Source organism: Lutra lutra, chromosome 13 (assembly GCF_902655055.1).
Source record: "Lutra lutra chromosome 13, mLutLut1.2, whole genome shotgun sequence".
Taxonomy (NCBI): domain Eukaryota; kingdom Metazoa; phylum Chordata; class Mammalia; order Carnivora; family Mustelidae; genus Lutra; species Lutra lutra.
In genome coordinates, this window is record NC_062290.1 from 8725674 (window position 1) to 8747092 (window position 21419).

Sequence of the window (21419 nt, forward strand, 5' to 3'; positions counted from 1 at the left end):
GGCAATATTCTTGAAAATACTTTACTTGCCCCTAGGGCTCTACTGTTGACAACATTTTTATTTATCTTATTTATCTTGCTCCTCTAGCACCTCTGAAATGCCTGTTCTCTCCATTGTACAGAGGGAAATTATAGAAAGACAAAGACCATATAAGTTCACTAATATGTAGAAACTAAAAATCAAAACGAATGGACAAACAAACAAAAACGGAACCAGACTCATACATACAGGAACAAACTGGTGGGTGCCAGAGGGGAGGGGGCTGGGGGATGAACGGGGAAGGGGATTAAGAGGTACAAACTTCCAGTTATAAAATAAGTAAGTCATGGGCATGAAAAGTAGAGCATAGAGAATGTACTCAATAATATTGTAATAACATATGGTGACAACACATTGTAGTGAACATAACTTAATGCATAGAATGATCAGGTCACAAGGCTATACACCTGAATCTAATATAAAATCGAATGTCAATGATACATCAATTAAAAAATAAAATAAAATAAAATAAAATAAAATATCCAAAGTGTATAGGGACAGGGTTAAGCATGGGATGGAGTAAAGATGGAAATATGGAAATATATTGATATGTAGTTTCTCCCCTAATCTCTTAATTCAGACAATTAAAGCCCAATAAGAATTTCCTATTCAAAAAAGAAAAAAGGAAAATTAGAAGTGACTAACCCAAGATCACAGAGGGAGTACCCGACAGCTTTGGGATTGATTAGTACAAACTGATGTGTTGGCACATTCCAGATGATGCCCTACTCCGTTTACTCTGAATTCTTGAGGTAATTCTGCCTGTTCAGTTCCCCTCCCTGAAAATGTCAGGAGGTAAGAGACATTTGAATGAAGAAACAACTGTGGCTGAGTTCTTCTGAGTTCTGCACTCCCTGGAATGGGATTAGAAGGCATGGAAATGCCCCAGAGCCCAAGAGCTACCATGGATGCACGGGTACCTCAGAGCCCAGCTGCTGCTTTGGCTACACTTTGCCCCTGGTGGGACTGTTGGCTTGGCCTCCTCACTCTGAATTCAGTGGTCTTTCCACTATATTAAGCACACTGTTGAATAATGATAGTACAAATGAATGATCATGATTTCATTAGGAAAACACAAAAGAAGAGATGAAACTTTGTGTTGGAGTCCAAATGTGGCCATTACCAATTCCATACCTCTTTGTAGGTACATATTTCTCCTCAGCACCAATGGGTGGTAGAGTCTAATTCCTTTCCCCTTGAATCTGGGTGCTCTTAGGAGCAGGTCTGAGGTGGGACTTTTGACATTAGGTTATAAGAATTTGGCAACCTCTACTTGGCTTTCTTGGAAGGCTCTTGCTGAGAAGCTCCCTCTCAGAACCTCACCGCCATGCTGTGAGAAATAAAATCCACATAGAGAGGTCAGACAAGTGGTCTAATCAAAGACTCCAGCTCATCTCAACCAACAGCTATGCGAGAGTGCCATCTTGGACGGCCAGCCCAATGGGGCCTTCAAGATGACTGCATGAGAAATCCTAAGCAAGAAGCAACGTCCTGACAACCCATAAGTTTGTGCAAGTTAATACACTATTGCTTCAAGCCACCACATTTTAGCACAGTGTTATGTAGCTACAGATAACAAAAGTTTTGGAATGAAAAGGCAATTTAATTACATACAAGATGAACATATTTTGTGAAACTGGTCAAATTAAAAAGAAGCCCATGACCCAATTATAACCAAAGAATAGTACTTCCCTAAAGTTAGTGTGACAAAACAAGGTTTCAGATTTCTTTGGACACTTACTCCTTTTGAGAAAGGGGTGGGGTGAGATGTATGCAGGTGAGAAGTGGTTTCTACAGCATAATCATGCCTCAAAGTTGTTCGCTGTTAGCAAGAGAAAGTTTCCCCTGTAGATGCTTCAGGCACAAGAATCTTACTCCTGGTGAAAATTAAAGAGGTACAGAATAGAAATTCCTCAGTACCTTCCCAGGATTAATCCAGGAATGAAGATTTCCAAACTTTGACCTAGAGAAGGGGGGCCGTGGTTGGAGGAAGGACAAAGGAGTAGAAGAGAGAAGAGGAAAGTTGGAGGCGCTCCAAGAACGCCTGGGTTTCCATCTGAGGCTGACTTTGTATCCCTGGAAGGTAATCCTATGGGAAAAGAGAAGACATGGTTTGCTCTACCTGCAGTTCCTAAAGGTGCTCTCAGTTGACTAATCAAATGGTCTATGTACCTCAAAGTGAATTCTTTTCATGGTTTAAGATCTCATTAGTGTCTGGATTTCAGTGAGCTTATTTTCCTCACAGAGAGAAGGGTGATCATCTTGTGGAGTAAGAGGTTGTCCGAAAATGTCTCTCTTCAGCTTTAGGACAAGGAGGTCCCAACATTGTGTTTCTTTAGTTTTGGAAGGGGTGTGTGTGTGTGTGTGTGTGTGTGTGTGTGTATGTGTGTGTGTGTGTATGTGTGTGTGTGTTCAGCAAGGTCAACACTCTGAACAGTAAGTTTTAGTCCTTCCTTCTCCAACATACCACACCAGCTCTCCCAAGCTCGTTGCTTCTACTTTCCCTTTCTCCCTCCCTCTAGTGCTGGGTATGTTACTTACGCCTCCAGATCGGCTCTGCACTCATTTCTCCCTGGCTCTGCACAGGAAAGCTGACTTACAACAACTTCATCAATGGATCCCCCCCGCCACCACCTTGCCTCCAGCTCTGGTTGAGTCCAACCAATGGAGAGCCTCAGAGAAAAGAGTGAAGGGAGGGATAACAGGAAGATCACCATATTTATTTCTCTGGCTTCATCTCCGTCACCCCGGACCAGGGGTGTCCCTTGTCTCAAGGTCTGAGCTCCTCTCATGATGCCCCTCTCTGCAGGGTACGCTGTTGAATAATGATAGCACGAGTGCTCCCTCCCCTCCTCTCTTGGGCCAGAAATGGTACCAGCTTTGCTTTTATTAGCTCAGTGTGCTGCAGTAACCCTTATGGCATCCCTACAACTCTGTAAATAGTCTTTTTATTCAATTTATTAAATTCACATGGAATGATCCTAACTTGAGCATGCCATCTCTTTCCTGCTAGAACCTGATGGATACACTACTCTACACTATTGGTCATTACATCTTAATATTAATTTGGTTCAAGGTTTTTTTTTTTTTTCCCATTCCTTGGCTACTTGTTACTTTAAGTCCAACTATGGCACTAATAGATTTCTGGTTGCCAGGAATTTCATGGAGAAACAGCAAGTGGTTTTTGCATTGGTGGGGGAGGAAAGGGCAGGAAGATTAAAATCTGTCACTCATGAATCACACCTGAAGGAGTCCTTCACTTATTCTGACATTAATTTTATATCATACCCTGCCCTTCATCTCCATGAAAGCATTAGTTAGGTCAACTAATGGCTAGGTAAGGGTGGAGAGCTAGTTTTCTTCTTCCTGGTGGGGCTGGGATGGAAGATGACTACGTGGGGATGCAGGGGTGAGGTGGGCTGGTGGTACAGTGGGTGGGGGGATACACCAAGACAAAGCTCTTCTACACTGCAATTGTGCTAAGAAGGATCATAACTAAGCACATAGCTTCTTGAAGAGGAACATACAGGTTTTCAATGTAATTCCCATCTTTTCTGTTGTGATTTTGTTAGTTTCAAAACCACCCTGTTCTCACAAAATGTAGGTGATACCAAGGATGCTGTTAAAGGTCTCCCAAATAATCTCTGGGCTTCTAAACTGAAGACCTTCTCAGCAGTGGATATGAAAGAGAGATACTTGATCACAAGGTCATTGTCCCTGCAAAGCCCCCAGTGGTTCTCCATTGCTGAGGATGCAACACTTAAACCTTAAGCCTGATGTTCCAAGTCCTATAATCTGGATTAAGGCTTTCTTCTTAGCTTCATTCCAATTCCTATCGCCTCTCCTACTTCTCCTCTCTTATCTCTCCATGCAGATTAATCTTCAGCCAAATGAAATTCTTCATTTTGAAGCATGCTATACAAGTGCCCCCCTTTAGTAGCCACCCTCAGGGCCTTCGTTCTGCTTCTCTGCAGCTGGAAGTCCTTCCTTAAAACACCCAGCCTCCCACTGGGCAGGAAGCTATGGGAGGAAAGGGTGCTTGATTTCACATTTTGTGCATCTCTCCTGCATAGCACAGTACCTCGCACATTCTAAGTATCATCAAAAGAATTTGTGGAATAAATTAAAGTAGCTGATCCAAATGGCAGTTTTTCAGTAACTGTTTCTAATTTTCTTTGCTTGAGGAAAAACAGGCAAGGTTGAGGTTCAGCAATGAGAGAGGTAGACAGCGAGAGTTCTGTATTACAGGATAATCCTTAACTCTTCCTTTTCAAAGCAACATCTATTTGTCTATCTATCAATAGATCTATGTTGATCTACTAGACCATATTCATGCACAACTATAAGGACAGGGATGAAAAAGAAATTAAAAAAGAAATCTTCAGTATCCCCATTTGCCAGTAGTAAGTTCTCCATAAATACAAACTCCACTGAGGATTGATACCGTGTAAGTTCTTCAAGGTGCTGTGGGGGAGGGGACAATTTCTTTCATGGTTCCTCCATATCTATCTGATAAAGAAGACAGACCATGGAATTGAGAAGAAAGCCAGGAATTGAAAAGACAGAGTTGAATGTCTTAACAATTTTTCTTTCTGATTGGAAAAATGTCCTATTCTGGTGTTTAATGTTGCAAAAAGTTTCCTTCAGTAAGGAGTTAAGGTTAGATGTGGCCCAGTGCCTAGTGAAGTCCTGTGGGAAGGCCAAAGGAAGGCAATGGACAAAGCAGTGCGGAAAATGTTACTTCCAAATCGTTTTATTCCCCCCAGAGGGGGCTCCAGCTCCAACATTTACCCTGTACCTTATAATAGCGCTTAGGGAATCATTAAAAGTGTTTGGTGTCACTATTTTAATTAAGAGTGAAAGTTCTACAAGGGCCAGACACGCCGAGGCTCTGTCAGTAGTGGTCATAGGGGAGAAGTGGAATGTCAAATAAACGCAGGCTCTTGGCTTCTACCAGAGTCCTAGAACCCCTTATTTGAAGCACATTTGGAAAGCGCACTTCCTCTAGCAAGGAAAGTGGAGTTCGTACAGTAAAGTGTGATGCTAGGCATTCTCTATATATCTATCCAGATCTATACCTGTAACATGTATGTCCACTAAAATACAGAATCCAGAGTCAGCTAATGAGAGTTCACATTTTTTGCTAAGGATCGCAAAAGTGTTGTAAAATTGGATATGTGGAAAGCTCAACTTAAATCTTGAAATATGACTTATGACAGCATCTGCCACATGTGGAGCCTTCTTTTTTAAGCTTCATCCTTGGATACCTAGCTTGCATGACATATGTGACTTGACAATCAGTGAGGTACTACAATGGGCATATCTTTATACCTCCTTTCAAGATTGCACAACACGTCATTTTATTGACCAACAGTTCCCTGAAAGTGTACTTTTTTCAGGTTACTCCACCTCTCTTCACCTTTTATGATAAACAAAGAACCCTCTTTTCAAATTCCTAATTTATCATGACACAATTGCTGAATGAGCAGATTCTGTAAACTAACTACATTCTTTTGGCTTTGGAGGGGATCCAGGGATATTTACTTTAAGTGTAGTGCAATCTTATTATAATAAAATACTGTTTGTGAAACATTTCCCAATAACCGCTTACATTAGGATGTTATGCCGTTAGCGATTACTACTCTACCCAGGGTACGCTATATCAGAGAAAACACTAAACTTTAACTATTTCCTCCTTTGGGAATCTGAGAGATCACTTTGCGCAGATTAATGTATTATGCATTCTGCGCTCTATAAAAATGGCCCTTGACTGCAAATTTGAGTATGCTTGCCCTTTGTAGAGAGCTGTGTCCATGAAGACAGGGATGCACAAACATAAACATGGGATGCTTCTACATATATTTAGAGGAAACTTCAGCATATGAAAAAAAAAAAGTAATTTACATACAACTTTGCTTGGCCCAGCAGTACCCAGTTCAGGAAATACCTCCAGAGCTGCAGACACTAGTGTGTTAATGTCTTTGATTACTTTCATATGGTACACTTGGAATTGTTAAAACACAGCTGCCACACATCAGAAGGTACTAGAAACAATCTGTTGGACAATACAGCAAAATGGCAGTAAATGAATTTCAGAAATACCCCATGCTAGTTACTAGAGGATGATTTACATGAAAAAAGAAAAACAACAAAAATTTTAAAAGTGCCAAACACATCAGGAAATATCCCCCAAAGTCACGGTCTTTTTTGGTCTCAAACATCCCTTCAATATTCTGCTGTATACCTAACTGGGGTTGGAGAGGGGAAGGAATATACATATAAACATGAAAAATATATAAATGTAAGATATATATATATTACATAAGTATAAAATATATAATATATAAATATTTAAAAAATATGAAATATATATACTTTCCCCAATACTGGTTAATGAAGTTTTTTTTCCTTCCAAGATAATTTTGTTTGTTAAAAGTAAAGCTTGCCAGTTTTAGAGGACTAATTATTATCCTGAGGTAGAATAATCACCTTGCTAGAGCAAATCTTAAGGGGTGAATTTGTTTCTAACCCTAGCTTCAAAGTGCTATGACATCTCATCTAGCTTAAGCAGTTACCTATTCTATTCTTAAAACTTTCCAATGAAGATGATTCAGCAATGTGTCTTAGAAGCTCGTTTGGTGTCAAACCAGTCACCTAAAAGGACTTGGAAAGCATCAGACATAATCCCAGTGGGTATGCAAAGTTACTAAAACACAAGGGAGGGACCTGAATTCTGTTTCAAACAGAGTCTCTGGCTACCAATATTTTTAAAGCAGGCTCAGTTTTGAGGATGGGAATTGACACAAAGTATGCAGGTGGTTTGAGTGTTGCTAATGGAGTAAAACGCTGTTCCCTATATTGCTGATAGATCACAAGTTCTCATTAGCAATGTGTTGTTTCAACAGCACTGGGTTAGAAGAGGCACAATCAGAACAGTAGAGACAGCTGATGTTCCAGCAAAATGAATCTATTGATATATGCAAAGGGCAAGTGTACAAAGGTGTCAGAGGCATGAACTTGAAAGTGATCTGTCAGCACATACGAACAAATCACGATTCCATGCTAAGTTTGAGGCAGGAGTCCTCAATCTCATTTACCTGGAAAATGAATAAGACAAAGGGTTTAGAGACAACTTTTTTTTTTTTTTTGGACCTAGGGTGAGTGTTTCCCCCAACTGCAGAGAAACTGAAAATGAATGTTTAAAATTAATACAACTAATTCTTTTTTTTTTTAAAAGATTTTATTTATTTATTTGATTTGAGAGAGAGAAAGAGGGAGAGCATGAGATTGGGGAGGGTCAGAGGGAGAAGCTGACTGCCTGCTGAGCAGAGAGCCTGATACAGGACTCAGTCATGGGATTCCATGATCATGACCAGAGCTGAAGGCAGTTGCCCAACCAACCGAGTCACCCAGGTGCCCCTCAACTAATTCTTAAAGAGCACTTACTATGTGCCAGGCAGTCATATGCTGGGGAATACAGCTGGGAATAAGACAAATGCCCTGGCTTTTTTAGTACTTACATTTTGTTGGAGATAGACAGGCAATAGATAAGTAACCAAAAAAAAAAAAAAAAAAAAAAATCAAACAAGGTAATTTCAGCTAATGATAAGTGTCATTAAAACCATAAAACTACATAATGTGCGGGAGGGACTGTGGGTGGAAAGATGGGCTAAAAAATTGTATAGTCAGAGAAAGCTTCTCTGCGGAAATGGCATTTAGGCTGAGATCTGAATGACAAGAAGGAGCCCACTTTGCAAAGCTTGGAGGGAGAATATTCCAGAGAGAGGGAACAGCAAACGCAGAGACCCTCGGGTGAGAGTGAGCTCCGCGAGTTCCAGGGACAGATGAGGCCGGTGAGGAGTAAGGCCTGAGCCTAACAGGCAAGGAGAAAGGCACTTCTGTGTCAGAAGCCTGAATATTTTCACAGTTTACAGCTGAGTTCAGAAAGGTAAGAAGCTCTTTTAGGGTACCGAGAATCAGTTTTGATTACGGGTATCATCTTAGTTTTCACCTGTGCTCCCTGTCGTCAGAACACCTGTGTGCCCACAGAAGGGAGACTTGTGAGCACTTGGGTTTTGCTGCCTCTTGTCCTGTTTGTGAAGGTTGCACCCCAGGCCTCTACAAAGTCCCCACATTTCCCTTGGGTCGTCGTTAGGTCCCACGGGGGCAGGGGCAGGCTGTATATACTCGTGCATAGATCCGTGCCTTACCATGTGACTCTGGGACTGTTCTTTTTCAGTTGTGCTGTTTCTCTGGGTACCTCCCATCTGCTGGCCCTCCTGGGCCCCTGGGCCTGGGGTCACCTCGGCTGGGCTGGGTATGGCTTCTTTCCCTGCCTGGGGACAGCACCAGCACCTTCAGAAGGCACTGAAGTCCTGCCTCTCTACTGAGAGGCTCACATTGCCAGGAATTCTACAAAGTCAGGGAGAATGCTCTCTTTTGTGACACTGCCCTCTACACGGGAGCTTTAAACTGTGACTACTTGTGACCACAGGCTCACAGTTTGGTGACAGTCCTTGCAGCTTCCATTGACAGTGCCACAAACTGGCCTTCTCCCATCTCCCCACCCTGAGCCCTCCCCACCTCTAGATGCACGCACAAGTGCCCTGGGTTCTAACCAGGAGACAAAATGCAAGGGGAAGCTCTATTTGCTTCTCAGCAGTACTCCTCTCCTCTAACAAGCGGCGGGCTTGGTGTCCAGCTCTCTGTCCCCCTAAATATATCTTGGTCTTTGGAGTCACACAAACAGAAGTCTAATAAGCCCTTTCTTTCTCATTTCCCCATCTGCCCAGCCAGGGCAGAGCTCCAGCTAGTGGACGTAATTTTCTCTCCATTGGCTACCCCCCTGCGTGTCTGCGTCCTCTCTGTTGGCATCCATGTCCCTGGGGACGCACCTGCCAGGGGCACCACTGCAGAGGGGCCCCGCCATGCACGAGGCTGTCCTCACTGAGGCACCTGGAGCACTTCCAGGAGCCAGGACACCGGTAGATTTCTTAGCCTCTCCTGTGAGAAGATGACCTCTATCAGTTCCAGGATCTGTTCCAGGCCTGCAATGATTTTTTTTTTTTTTTTCAGGTGTGGATCGGGCACTTTCTGGTTTTTAAAATGTGATTTTCCTGGCCTTTTGTATCCTTTCCGACAGAAGGCTGCTTGGGGCTGCAAAGCAGCATCCCGCATATACTCTCTGGCCAGATGGAAATGCTAATTCCCCAGGCAAGGGCTCTAGCCACACACTCTTCCTGTTTGAGGTCAAGCAAAGCCTCTGGCTCATATCTCCGAGAGCATAGCCTTCCACTTTTACTCCTGGTTCTCGACGTGGGGTGCCTCCAGCAGACTTACCCTCTTGTAGCCCGTTAGGCTGGGTGGGCTGCCATGCACATATGCACTGAGATCTGGGGGGCCGCGTCCCTGTTGACCAAGCTGTGTCCCCATGAGTGGTTGTCAGCCTGAAAAAGGTGCATCTCCTTGCAACTTGGCCACCCAGAGAGGCTGCTTTTTTGTGATTTGCACAAAGACGCTGTTTGTGCCGTCCTGACAGGTGTTGGTAGGAGTGGTTCATTTCTCCATCCTAATGACATCCTCTGGGAGCCAGCCTGGATTTTTCATTGTCTCTGCCCTTCCAACAGTCTTTCCACTTCACGGAGAGAACACAGACCGCCCTGTGTCTCTTCACGGAGCTTCTCAGGCAAGGACCGCAGGTGTCTCCTGCTTCAAGGACTCAGAGTGCTGTCCAAATGCCCCAAAGAAAGGAACCTTGGGCAGGGACGTAGGTGTAGGAAGTGGGCATTCCTACGGTGCTGCGCGTAGCACGGTGAGTATTTTCATGTGCCTCCAGAAAGTCCCCTGAAGTTTTAGCCAAAGGGTTTACCTCTCATTTGGGGAAGCCCCCCAGTGACCAGCACAACCTCCGACTGCTCGGATGCACCTCCAAGATGCGAGCGGACCAGTGTTGGCGCTCGGGGTGAGACTGTGCTCTTGGTTCTCTGTGAGTCAGATCTGTACTGGGAATCTTCCAACAGGAAAAGAGGCAACTCTTTTTTATTTTTTTTTTAAAGATTTTATTTATTTATTTGACAGAGAGATCACAAGCAGGCAGAGAGGCAGGCAGAGAGAGAGGAGGAAGCAGGCTCCCTGCTGAGCAGAGAGCCCGATGCGGGGCTCGATCCCAGGACTCTGAGATCATGACCTGAGCCGAAGGCAGCGGCTTAACCCACTGAGCCACCCAGGCACCCCTAGGCAACTCTTTTTTAAAAGTTCTTATCACCGCCCACTAATGCAGAACTGTGGGCCTCTGCAAGTTCTTCCCCTCCCCCCAGATTTCTCAGAAATTCTTGGGTAGTGTATCCAGTGAACCCAAAGAAAAAGTCAAGTTAGTTAGCATGCAACCTCTTTGTTTTTGGTCTTCTGATATCACTCCGTGTGTCCTATGCTCGGTGTGGGGACCGTGTCTGATGTCTCCCTCTCCCTCCTCCACTACATTTGGAGGCCTCTGCCCATCCTGATCACCTTACTAGGAGGACTGCGGCCTCCGATGAGCCCAGATGCTGCTTTGACCGGCCACGGCCCCCACGGCTTCTCTGCCACCGATGGCCAAGTACCCATGAGATATCACAGCTGTTCAGAATCCTGTTGTGGAATGGGGGGCACGCTCTCCTTTTCAGCCTTCTGTTAACACTAGAGGGTTCCCAAAGCAATAATGTCTGTGGTCTAGAATCTCCGAATGAGCCTCCTGAGCAGCTCTATCCTTTCTACTTATACTATCCCAGCTTGCCTCAGGATGCAGACACAGGGTGGGGGATGAGGCCAGGAGCTCATCCAAGTGACAGATGCTCTGATGTATTCATAATCACCTCTCCCTGGCTCTGTTCCTGACCGAGCCTGTGCCTGGTTCTCTTTTCCATTCTGATGAGACCTGCCTGGGAGGCTCCTTAGCTCATCATACAAATCGACTTATGGCAGGCCCACCTTGCCTCTTCGCCAGGCTCACAAGGCTCCTTAGTCCCTCACCCCTCCGTAGATTTTTCCAAGTGCGACGAGGTTATATATTTTCTATTTGCTGTCACTCTGTCCATGTGCTTTATAAGGACGTGGGAAACACTCAACCACTTTGACAATCTCTTAAGTGACAAAACACATTAACCAGAGACTCAATCAGTCATCCTCTTGCACGTTCTATTAATGGAGTAATGTTTCAAAAGGTTATAATTAGGATGAATTTGTTTGGCACCTAGTGAGGTCATCATGAATCAAAAATGGGGAATAAAAAGCTAGGATACTTTTTCTTTGGTATTCAAGAATACGTGTAGTGGTGAAGAGAGAAAAACACCTGAATTTAAATGTAAGTTGTAATTGATTCAAGCAGCTTAGATCCCATCATTAGGTAAAAAAAGGGAAAAAAATCCATCATTAGGTGAACGTTCTATTCTCGGTTGGGCATTGTGTACAGGTGCATGTGTATGGGTTTCTGTGTATGAGCTTCAGAGACCCTTAACCACCTTCTCCTCCCCAAATTAACACATTCTGAGATTATTATTATCATTATTATTTTTTATGGGTAGGACTTTCCAGGGCAGGAAGCAATGTATAAAGATGTGGGCATTGCTGGTGGATACGTTTCATGGGTAGGTTACTCAGGGTTACAGCCATGGTTCCCCTTTAAAAGTACTTTTCAGCCAAGCCCCCAAGCTGTTGCGAATTTGCATGTTTTACTTTCGGTTAGTGAAACAGATGCCCAGTGGGATGCTGATCAATGTTTAACAACTGGGTCTCAGGGGAAGGGGGCATTAGCAGAGAGGGGCTGATTTGGAGTGCGGGCCTCTCCCTCCATGATGTAAATCCTTCCATCATCTGGGATTTCAAGATGTCAGTGTGATGTCAGCAAGCATGAGCTTGGGAGGAGAAGTGCAGGAGAACACGGTTCCAGAGTGTTTCAACCATGTAGACACAGTGCATGTCAGCAAGCTCAGAAGCAGAGATAAGGGAAGAATGGCATAAACTAAAAAGAAAGTGATGGGTTTTGAATATTTATTACCTTATTTTTTAATGTAAGTTATTTAGTTATGAGCTGACTTATCTTAATTTTAATAGTGGCTTTAACAAGCCACAATAACAAAATATGTGAAAGTTTAACAATCAACCCTTGGGAACCCATAGGAGCTGACCCCAGCGCCTTAGCACATATACCCTGTTACTCAGGACTTGTAAGATCCTGCTTTGGAAACTGGACATGAATGCTCTGTACCATGAACACTGACAAAGACAGCTTGTCCATCATTTGTGGATGATATTGCAATGGCCTTTTGTCAGAATAAAACCTCAATGCTCTATGAAACCTCAATGTTCTAATGAACCCTTAAGAAAACCTCTCAGTTTACTTTTAAATTTCTTCTTCTTTTTTTTTTTTTTTTTGATATAGTGTTGGCTCAAAAAGCTTTCTAAGTCAGTATGGTATTCATTTCTTTTAAAAAAAATCTCTATTCTGACAAAGGCTTACGGGTTATCATGAACTTCCTACGTACCATAAAAAGACAAACAAACAACCAAACAAACAAAAATACAAGGAAAGGTAAAAGAGCGCACCTCGGAAGCTAAGTTGCCGGGATGGCATGTTCTGCATCGGTGGCTCTGCCCCAGCCTGGCCTGGCTGGCCACGGTCCCCTGCTCCAGGTGGTCCATCTCCAGTCTGCCTTCAGATAGGCTGGGCCTGGCAGGACGGGCTCTGCCTAAACAGATGTGCAAGTGGTTGGCAAGGCAATCACATCCCTTCCCTCCGAATCTGGACTGCAGGACAAGAAAGAATTGGTCCAGTCAGTGCTAGGAGTTGAAGCTGAAACAAGGTCATGAGGCAGCACCTGGGCCAGATAGTGAGTTATAAGGAGAAATTATGAGCCAGCAGAGGAGCGAGGTGCCAAGGGAAGAAGGAGGCATTCTACAAGAGGAAAAAATGAGGAGCTCGTCTCCAGCCGATTTAAATCCCTGTCAGCTGGCCCATTCCGGACCACGTGTCATCTTTTTAATAAACCAAGGGGAAAAGAAAGCGGGCAAGGAGAGAATATGGGATACAGTGCTCATTGCTTCCTAGGTAGAATCGTAATTGTACAGAAAGAGGAACTGAATTTAGTCCCAGGGCTGGTTTTGTTTTTGTTTTGCCAGTATTTGCTGTGTGGCTCCTTAAAAGGCTGAACAGAAGAACGGACAGATGTTTTCCGTGGGAAGTTTATAAATGACCACGGACATGCTTCACTCAGTCATTTCTTAGATTCGTCCTTAACTGCAAAAGCCTCGAATTATTACATAATTCAGAGAAGACATTTTACTGGCAGCTAAGTATTCATGGTTGAACTATGCAGCATTTCGAGAATTTAACCTGAAATAAAATTCAGATAATCTTTCAGGGTCCTTCAAATATCAGGTATCAGAGGCAGCCATGTGACAAAACCAAAGTCAAGCTTCCCATTTGTCCCCTCTCCCCCAGGCCCAGCCAGCACCCCGTGCAAGGGCTGTCGGTTTTCTGGTGATATTACTTATGTAAGGCACTATCTTCAAAGAAAACTTCGGGGAAGTAACATTGCCATGAATTTCTGTAATACGCAAGGGTCTTTGTTTAGGATCTCCCATTGGAACCTCTTCGTGTTAGGAGATGGGTGGGCGATAGGGAACACTGAGGCTCAGAGAGTTCGTGCCCTACCTGGCGTTGCACAGCTACAGAATGTGGGAGCTGGGACCTCAACTCCAGCAGCGATGACAGCAACAGCTGAGATTTACTGAGCTGTAGCCACGTGACAGGTATACACACACGCATGCTTATCCCCACTGGATGGATGAGAAAACTGAGAACTCTCCCCACCCACGTCACTATGGGTAACAAGAGGTAAGGGTTTAAAATGCTGATTTTTAAGTTTAGCGGCTTTCTTTGGAGCTGTGAGCCCCTTAAGAGCTGACAGCAGGGGGAGGTTTGGAGAGCACAGGAAGCTCGTTGCACAGAGCCTGTGGGCAGGAGACCAAAGGAAGTTGGCTGAAGCAGGGATGGGAGGTTCTAGAGATACATCAGTTAGGACTGGAGACTGGGAAAATAATTGAGAAAAGGCATCTTGGCTAAAGAGAAAAGGTGGGCACCACGGAGGACGGAGATTCAGTAAGCTGGATGTTAGGAAGCGATGTGCATGGTGCCTTTCCTCAACAATGGAGAGTCTGTCTGCGTTTTCCAGAATGCAGAGTCTCTCTCCGAGGGCCTCTGAGAGATGGAGAGATCCGGGCTTTTGGCCAAATAGAGCCCAATGAGGAAGAGCTAATTACTGTATCACCGAGATATACTGGGCGTCAAGGAATATCTGTCTTGGCTATAAAATTATCCACCTGTTTGCAGCCCATACCTTCAAGACTTGCATACACGACGTGATTTTAGCCTCAGGCCCTAAGTGACTGTGGGTTGTAATCCATTCCCTGGTATCATGGCGGCCCTGAATTCTGCGCCTGACTCGTGTGTCTTCTGTTCTAGGGATATGTGAACTAGCATCATCGTACCCCGAATATAAAACATAACAATAAGATTGCTTTCTAGGGGCACCTGGGTGGCTCAGTGGGTTAAAGCCTCTGCCTTCTGCTCAGGTCATGATCCCAGGGTCCTGGGATCGAGCCCCACATCGGGCTCTCTGCTCTGCAGGGAGCCTGCTTCCTCCCCTCTTTCTCTCTGCCTGCCTCTCTGCCTACTTGCGATTTCTCTCTCTCTGTCAAATAAATAAAATCTTTAAAAAAAAAAAAAAAGATTGCTTTCTAAAGCACCTGGGTCAAAAGAGCATTTATTATAATTGCAGACGTCCTGAAGCTTCCCTAATGGAGAATGTGGATTCACCTCTAGGTCATTTCCAAAAACCCAACCATATCACGGCTCTGATCTTGCAGACTGCCCGACTGGCATAATCTCTTGCTTGGATTTCTACCAAGGCTGTTACAAACCCTCTTCTCACCCACCATGTCTGGTTGCTCTTCCCCTTCCCCAGGGCTTCAGAGACTTGGAGGACACCAACATCCCCCCATGCATCCCTTCGCCTGATCTGACTTCACCTCTGTTCACAGACCTGGTCACTTGCCTAAACGAGGACCAATAGCTTCCTACTGTCCCCGCCCAAACCGACCACTCAAATGTCTGAGATTTGTGCCAAGACCCTCCTATTCGCACAAGCCAGAGAGTTGGGTGTTGGCTTCCCTTCTTCCCTCTCCTGCGCTGGTATGATAAGTTAGTATAACTGGACATGATCTGGCCGTGCCAGCCCTCTGCAGACTAATGTACTCGCTAAATGGCAACGAGAATGTGCTTTCGAAAATGCATATATGATCACATTGTTCCTCCAGTGTAAAGACCTCTGAATTGTTTTCTGTGCTCTCAGGATAAAATGGCAGCTCCTTGGAGTGACTCAAGAGGTCCTAGCCCGTGTAGAGCTTCCCACTCTCTCCCTCCCAGTCTAGCTTCCTGTCACCTCCACACTTGTAGTTCCTTCAGCCTGTGCTGCTCCTTCCTGTGCCTGAGCCTTTGCTCCTGCTGCTTCCTTGCCAACATCCCTTGGTTATCACCGTCCACTTCTTTAATTCAGATTACCGTTCAAATCCCAGTTTAGATGATGCCTCCTCCAAGAAGCCTTCCGTGATTCTAGAGACTCGGTTAGGCATTCCTTCTATGAGCATCTACTACATTTGTACTTACTCTAGTCTGCTGAAATTGAAGTTTTTTCCCTCCTTCAGGGCTTATCACCTTAAGAGCACAAACCTGTCCATTTTTAATTGCAAAACAGTGCTTAGTACAGTATCTGACACAGGGTTGATACTCAGATCGTTATGCTATGTACTCTGTATCCAAAATACCTACCTGTCGATTGAATAATAGTCGCATCAGTGGAAATTCAGTGGGCAATGAAGCCTTATTTGAGGTCCCCAATGCATTATACTAATATGAAGGCAGCTGAGAATTGTTGCATATCTTCTTGTAATCTTTTGTCCCAGAGGCATTTTAATGGAAATTTGAGTCATTCTTTTCAAATTCACTTCCATTTACTTTACAAAATGACTTCAGCACCTGTCTCAGGCTCTCTCTCTCTGTACCATTTTTGGGGGCTTTAACATTCTTCTTAATAACTTCATTTCCACTTGGCCTCCACCACACCAGCTGGCCGCACCAGGGACAACACAGTTACGCAGAACTTCTGCAAGTTTGCGTCTGAGACTGCGACCTTCGCCTTGGAAACTCTGCTTCCCGTCCTCCCATTCTCTTACCATCAGGGTCAGCATGTCAAATGCCTTCTGGCTTCTTGAAGCTTCCCAGGGTGGGGGTCCAGATCACCCGCTGTGTCACTTTGCATCTCTGGAGGGACCTCAAGGGCGGCCGTTCCAATGATGTGTCTGCTGTCATATCCAGATCTTTTGATGTCTTTACATTTAACCCCTTGTCGGGGATGAACGGCTTCTAGGAGGGCTTTCTCCTCACATTCTCAGCCCGCTGAAAGCTGCAGAAGAAAATGATGAAAAAAGTGCTGGATCGGGTCAGTTAAAGTTTTGTGCAACCTCATCAGCTGAACCCTAACGAAACCAAGTACAATAAAAAATAATTTCTTTCAGTCACCTTGTTGCTGATGCCCTATCAAGCCCTTGACGGCGGGTTCCAAACCTTCTCTCCTTAAACCCCCAGCAGAGATCTCCCTTTAGCGAGTTAGGGAAGAATTCCCACAAAGCCACTGGGATCATGGGGCTAGCTTCTCGCTTACCACCCTTCTTGTTCCAAACTCCTACTAGCAGAGAAAGCAGAGCCCTCAGGGGGAGAGATCCCAGGGAAGGGATGACAAAGAATGAGGAAGCTCCCTGGTTGAAAGCTCAGGCGAAGGGCGGAGATAAAGAGGGAAAACGCGGAAAATGACGAGAGTGGAGAGAAGCGGGGTTCGGAGCGTAGACATCAAGTGCCGTACTGTCTCCAGAGAGATTTATTGACCAGAGAGATGCCCGGAGTGGGCACGCAAAGATCCGCCGCTCCATTTCTTCCTGCCTTAATTCCCTCTCCACCTGAAAGCAGTCGAATTCTAAGAATGTCTCTAGCACCAAGGTCTTCAGATTCGAGCAGAGTTTCTGAATGTGAGAAATGTTCTCAATGAGTGGGGTACTGGGTCAGTGGGACAGAAGAAATTGGGAATGGAGGTGATGGCATTCTGTGGTTGATACAATGACAGGGGAGATTCCTGGGAACTGACATGGACTCTGACAAGAAAGCAGTGCCCTGCATTCCCCTCCCAAATGGGGACAGTCCCTCCTCCACACCCTATTGCTACAAACACGCCGTGTGGGTCCCCAAGACAAGGAGCATTTATGGTTTTCTGAGATCCCTTGACAGTGACTCTTTAGGACCGGCTGGGTTTGTAGTAGGTGCTCAATTAAGGCTGGTGAAAAAAGTTCCGTGTCCCTACAAAATTGCATGTGATGTGAATTTCTGTGGCTCTACCACTGACTTCCCATTGACACACATTTTAATTTCAGAGTCGCTTTATCTCCACTTCTGACTGACTCTTAATTGGCTGTGGTTCCTAGCACTGAGAAGGCTTAGTTATTAAAATGGAACCCTGCAGGGAATCCATTTGTAAAGCGATAAATCCTTTTATAGTGTGAATAATCACCCATTAATTGATCTGGTTTATAAATTTGAATTTTCATATGCTTCATTTTTTTTTTCCCTTAAGTATGGGCACAACTACGGTCTCTTTACTATAATCTCAGAGTTCAAGAAGGGTCGAGCATGGACTACAGTTTTTCTGTTTCACAGGTGAGTCCTTTCTGTTAACTTCCGGGCTTTCTCTTCTATTAAATTCTCTTACGAGACAGCTGGACCAAGTCTATTTAAATAACGATCTGTTGCTTGTGAAAGTATTGGTCCGTTCACTTTGTTTTAAAACAACAGTCGAGGAAGTATTTGTCGCTGTGTTGGGGGGGTCTCTGGGCCACTCACTGCAGATTTTAAAATGGTACCCATTCCTACACGTCTCACTTGCATAGAGAAAGGCTATCTCCCAACCTTCATCATTGATGAAACAGAGTCCCAGAATGGCCCACGGGCCATGACCACGTAAGTGTCTTTGGCAGAGACGCCAACGGAATTCAGATCACCTCATCTCCCATCAACGAGCTGCCTCTTGACTAAAGGACGTTTTCTGAGTTCTGTGGAAGTGTATTCAGGACGGTGTCCCGCGACTGACATGACGCTGTTCTGAGCAACGGTAGCTGAGCCAGTCACTCCAGAGAGTGTCACAGGTGTCTGTGTATAGGGCCCATTCAAACAAATTCCGTCCCTAGCCTGTTTTCCAGAAATGAACTCTGTTACACTAGGCTTTCTGCAGGTAAACTCCTGTTTGATAATATTTTGCCCTGCTGCTCTGAGTATTCCAACAGCTCATGCAGAAAGGACAGGATTAGCCCCATCATAGATGATGATGGGGGATATAAGTGTGCGTGGGATATTATTACCAATTGTCATAGAGGGAACATTTAGCCTGGTGTTCAGTCCACGATGCCCGTCGTGTGGGTTATGACAAAAAGAATCTTAAACGGCCTGAAGATACCGGTTTCTCAAGTAATAGTTCCGTAGGGGTCTCGGGTAACATTAATTAATATTCAGCATAATTGCAGCAAGGTTTTTACTTAAGGTTGCTAGGGCACACTTTTTTTTTTTTTAATTCCCATTTCCGCCTCCCCCGCCCCCCAACCCCTTTCAGATTGACACTGGAATCACGCTCTATATTTTCCTTCTATTATTCTGTCCTCGGACTTATTAATCCATCATTTTATCTGGCCCTGCTTTTCAAATGTTAGATTCGAGTGGTGATATTTGTCTTGCCTAGCAAAATACACGGGATGTGAGGATTCACTCTGATTGCGTCTTTCTTAGGTTCTTTTATGTCTCCAGGAGAAACCCGGGAGATGGGCCTCCTTCTGACTTCCTTCCCCTCTGCCTAACCCCCTCCCTCTCCACCGGGGAGCCTGATCCTGAAAGCTGGTTAATCATTTCCCCATCTAGGAGGGCGGGAGAAGCAGGGAAGGGACCGTACAGGTTTATCAGAAAAACCTAAGGGGCCTCGCCTCAGCCCCGTGGCCTCTCCACCCAGAGAGAGTGGGTTATAAGCTAGAGACAGTAACATTAAAAGCAATATTTCTGTCATGAGGCCTTCTCAGAGCTGTGAAACTAACCTGCTTGTATTTTTTTTCCTACAGCCCCATAAAAGGGCTCACAGCCAGAAAGTACAAACCCCATAGGCTGCTATTATGCTGATGACAGTGAAGAAAGGGGGAAAATTGTTTCGTTGCTGAATTGCAGATATAATTATGACATTTTATATATTTTGCAGCCTGTACCAAAGAGTTGTATTAATATCTACTATGCCCTATAGCAGGAAAGAAGTTAGCACCCTAATGCAGGGCGCTCTAGGTCCTGATTTTGCTCAGATTGAATCCCCTGGGCTATTTACTAATATGAATTTTGTGGTTAAAGGGAGATTCAAAGCAGGTGATAATGGCCGCATCTTTTGCAGGACCAGCTGATTCGTACAGATCATTTGTCCCGGCGCAGGGAGGGAAGCTAATTGCACTTGGACGATGTGTCTTTCACTGCCAAGATCTGCCGCTGAAGAAGTCTGCTTAATTCAGCCAAAGATGGATACAATGGGGCGTTGAGCAAAATTTAAATATGTAGCCGGAGCTCATAGGAGAAACGTTTGGGGGGTCAATCTGTGGGGTTTGCAAATCGATGCAATTATGGCAGAAGAAGCCGAAACTTGGTGTGAGTAAAGTCGCCCTGCAGCCAAGTGTGTGTGTGTGTGTGTGTGTGTGTGTGTGTGCGCGTGTGTGTGCGCGTGTTGCAAAAGGGTGTAAAAACGAAAACCAGAACCCGAACCAAAACATCCATCATTACTTTCCAGTGTAGCTCAGACCACAAGGCTGGGGCTGGGGATCCAGTCCATATCTTATATTAAGAATTAAGTAATTCCTGGTGAACAGTGAGCCAATAAATAAACAAACAACATTTTGGGAGATGCAGAATAGACAGGGAAATAAAATGTATAGTAATGAAATATTCATAACCTTGCATTTTATGGACCTCCAACACTGGTTCCGTGATTTACACTATTCCTGTATGTAGTAGTATGGGATCTGCTGAACAATAATAACGATAACATTAGGATGCTGGCAGCTCAGTGTCATGGAGAAGAGAGGACTCATCAGCATCGTACGATCGCTGTGAACTCGAGGAAATAGAAGCACATCTAGGTGGCTGCTTCCCTGCACACTTTATGCTCGGCCCACGGAAATGGAGATGAGAAATGCAGTAATTATGAAAACGACGTGTGTCAGCACCCAACTCCATACAAATACCCACGTTATGCTCCCAGCTTGGGGTCGCTCAGGGGTGCTGGTACAGACCAGCTGCTCCCGAGAGAAAAGCGGGGGTTATTACATCACATGGAGAATCACCTTTCCAGAAAATCATGGCCCACCTGGCCCCTCCACCCACAGTGCTGTGCTCCGAGCGTGGGGGGCTCCTGGCACAGCAAAGAGGGGCTCAGGGTGGATCTGGCTCTCGCCCCTGCCCACTGCGGTCCGGCTCTGGTTGGGAGGGACGCAGAGCTGCAGAGTGAAACGGAGGAGGGGCAGATAACAGCCTCACCATCCTGCTTCAGAGACGGTCTCGAACATTCCTGCTCTCTATCTGTGCCCCCATTTGAGAGCCGGCCTCAAGTCTTCTTTACCCTGTCCCAGGTTTTACAGGTACAGCTGGCCGGCTGCTTGTCAGCGGTCCTGTGGCTGAGCCCTCCTGGCAGGGCCGAGTGCCTGCACCTTCACTGAGGGCTTAGATCACATGTGCGCTGGGCATATAAACTACAGTTTATATATATATACATATATACAGGCAACGCTCCGTGAAAACCACCAGCTCACCTTTGCATTTCCCCCACATCTCCCACGCTCGCCAATGGCCCCCCATCTGTCACTGGGACCCTGTCCCCTGCCCCTCCCCACTTTGAAATGAACAAAGTCAATCAGCCATCAACTTGCCTCTAAAGTGCGAACCCCATAATCAGAATACACTTGCTAACCGTCCTACAGGCGACCGTGAATGATTCTCATTAAAATTTTAGCATTTTGTTACTCACCTTGTCATGGTAAGTCACCATCCCTGCCATGTTTTTTAACGAGACAACACAGTAAGCCATGTTCCCTTCAGTGACATATATTAGGGTTTTGATGAAAATGAGTCCGTCAGCTTTAAGTTTTCATTAGACTTATGGGACATACTTGATTCCCACACAAGGACAAAACTTTTTGAGTGAATAGATCCATTACAGAGAGTCAGACAT

At 45.0% G+C, this 21419-nt stretch overlaps 1 long non-coding RNA gene across 2 annotated transcripts in view; it reads right to left on the reverse strand.

The window, feature by feature from the left end:
• Positions 1-21419, reverse strand: part of LOC125083807 (uncharacterized) — a 322084-nt gene that overhangs the window by 18210 nt on the left and 282455 nt on the right. For both annotated transcript variants that reach the window (XR_007122381.1, XR_007122380.1), the window contains exons 4-5: positions 15902-16535; positions 12619-12819 (exon numbers count right to left, since the gene is read on the reverse strand). This is a non-coding gene — a long non-coding RNA (uncharacterized LOC125083807). The remainder of the gene's footprint in view (positions 1-12618; positions 12820-15901; positions 16536-21419) is intronic.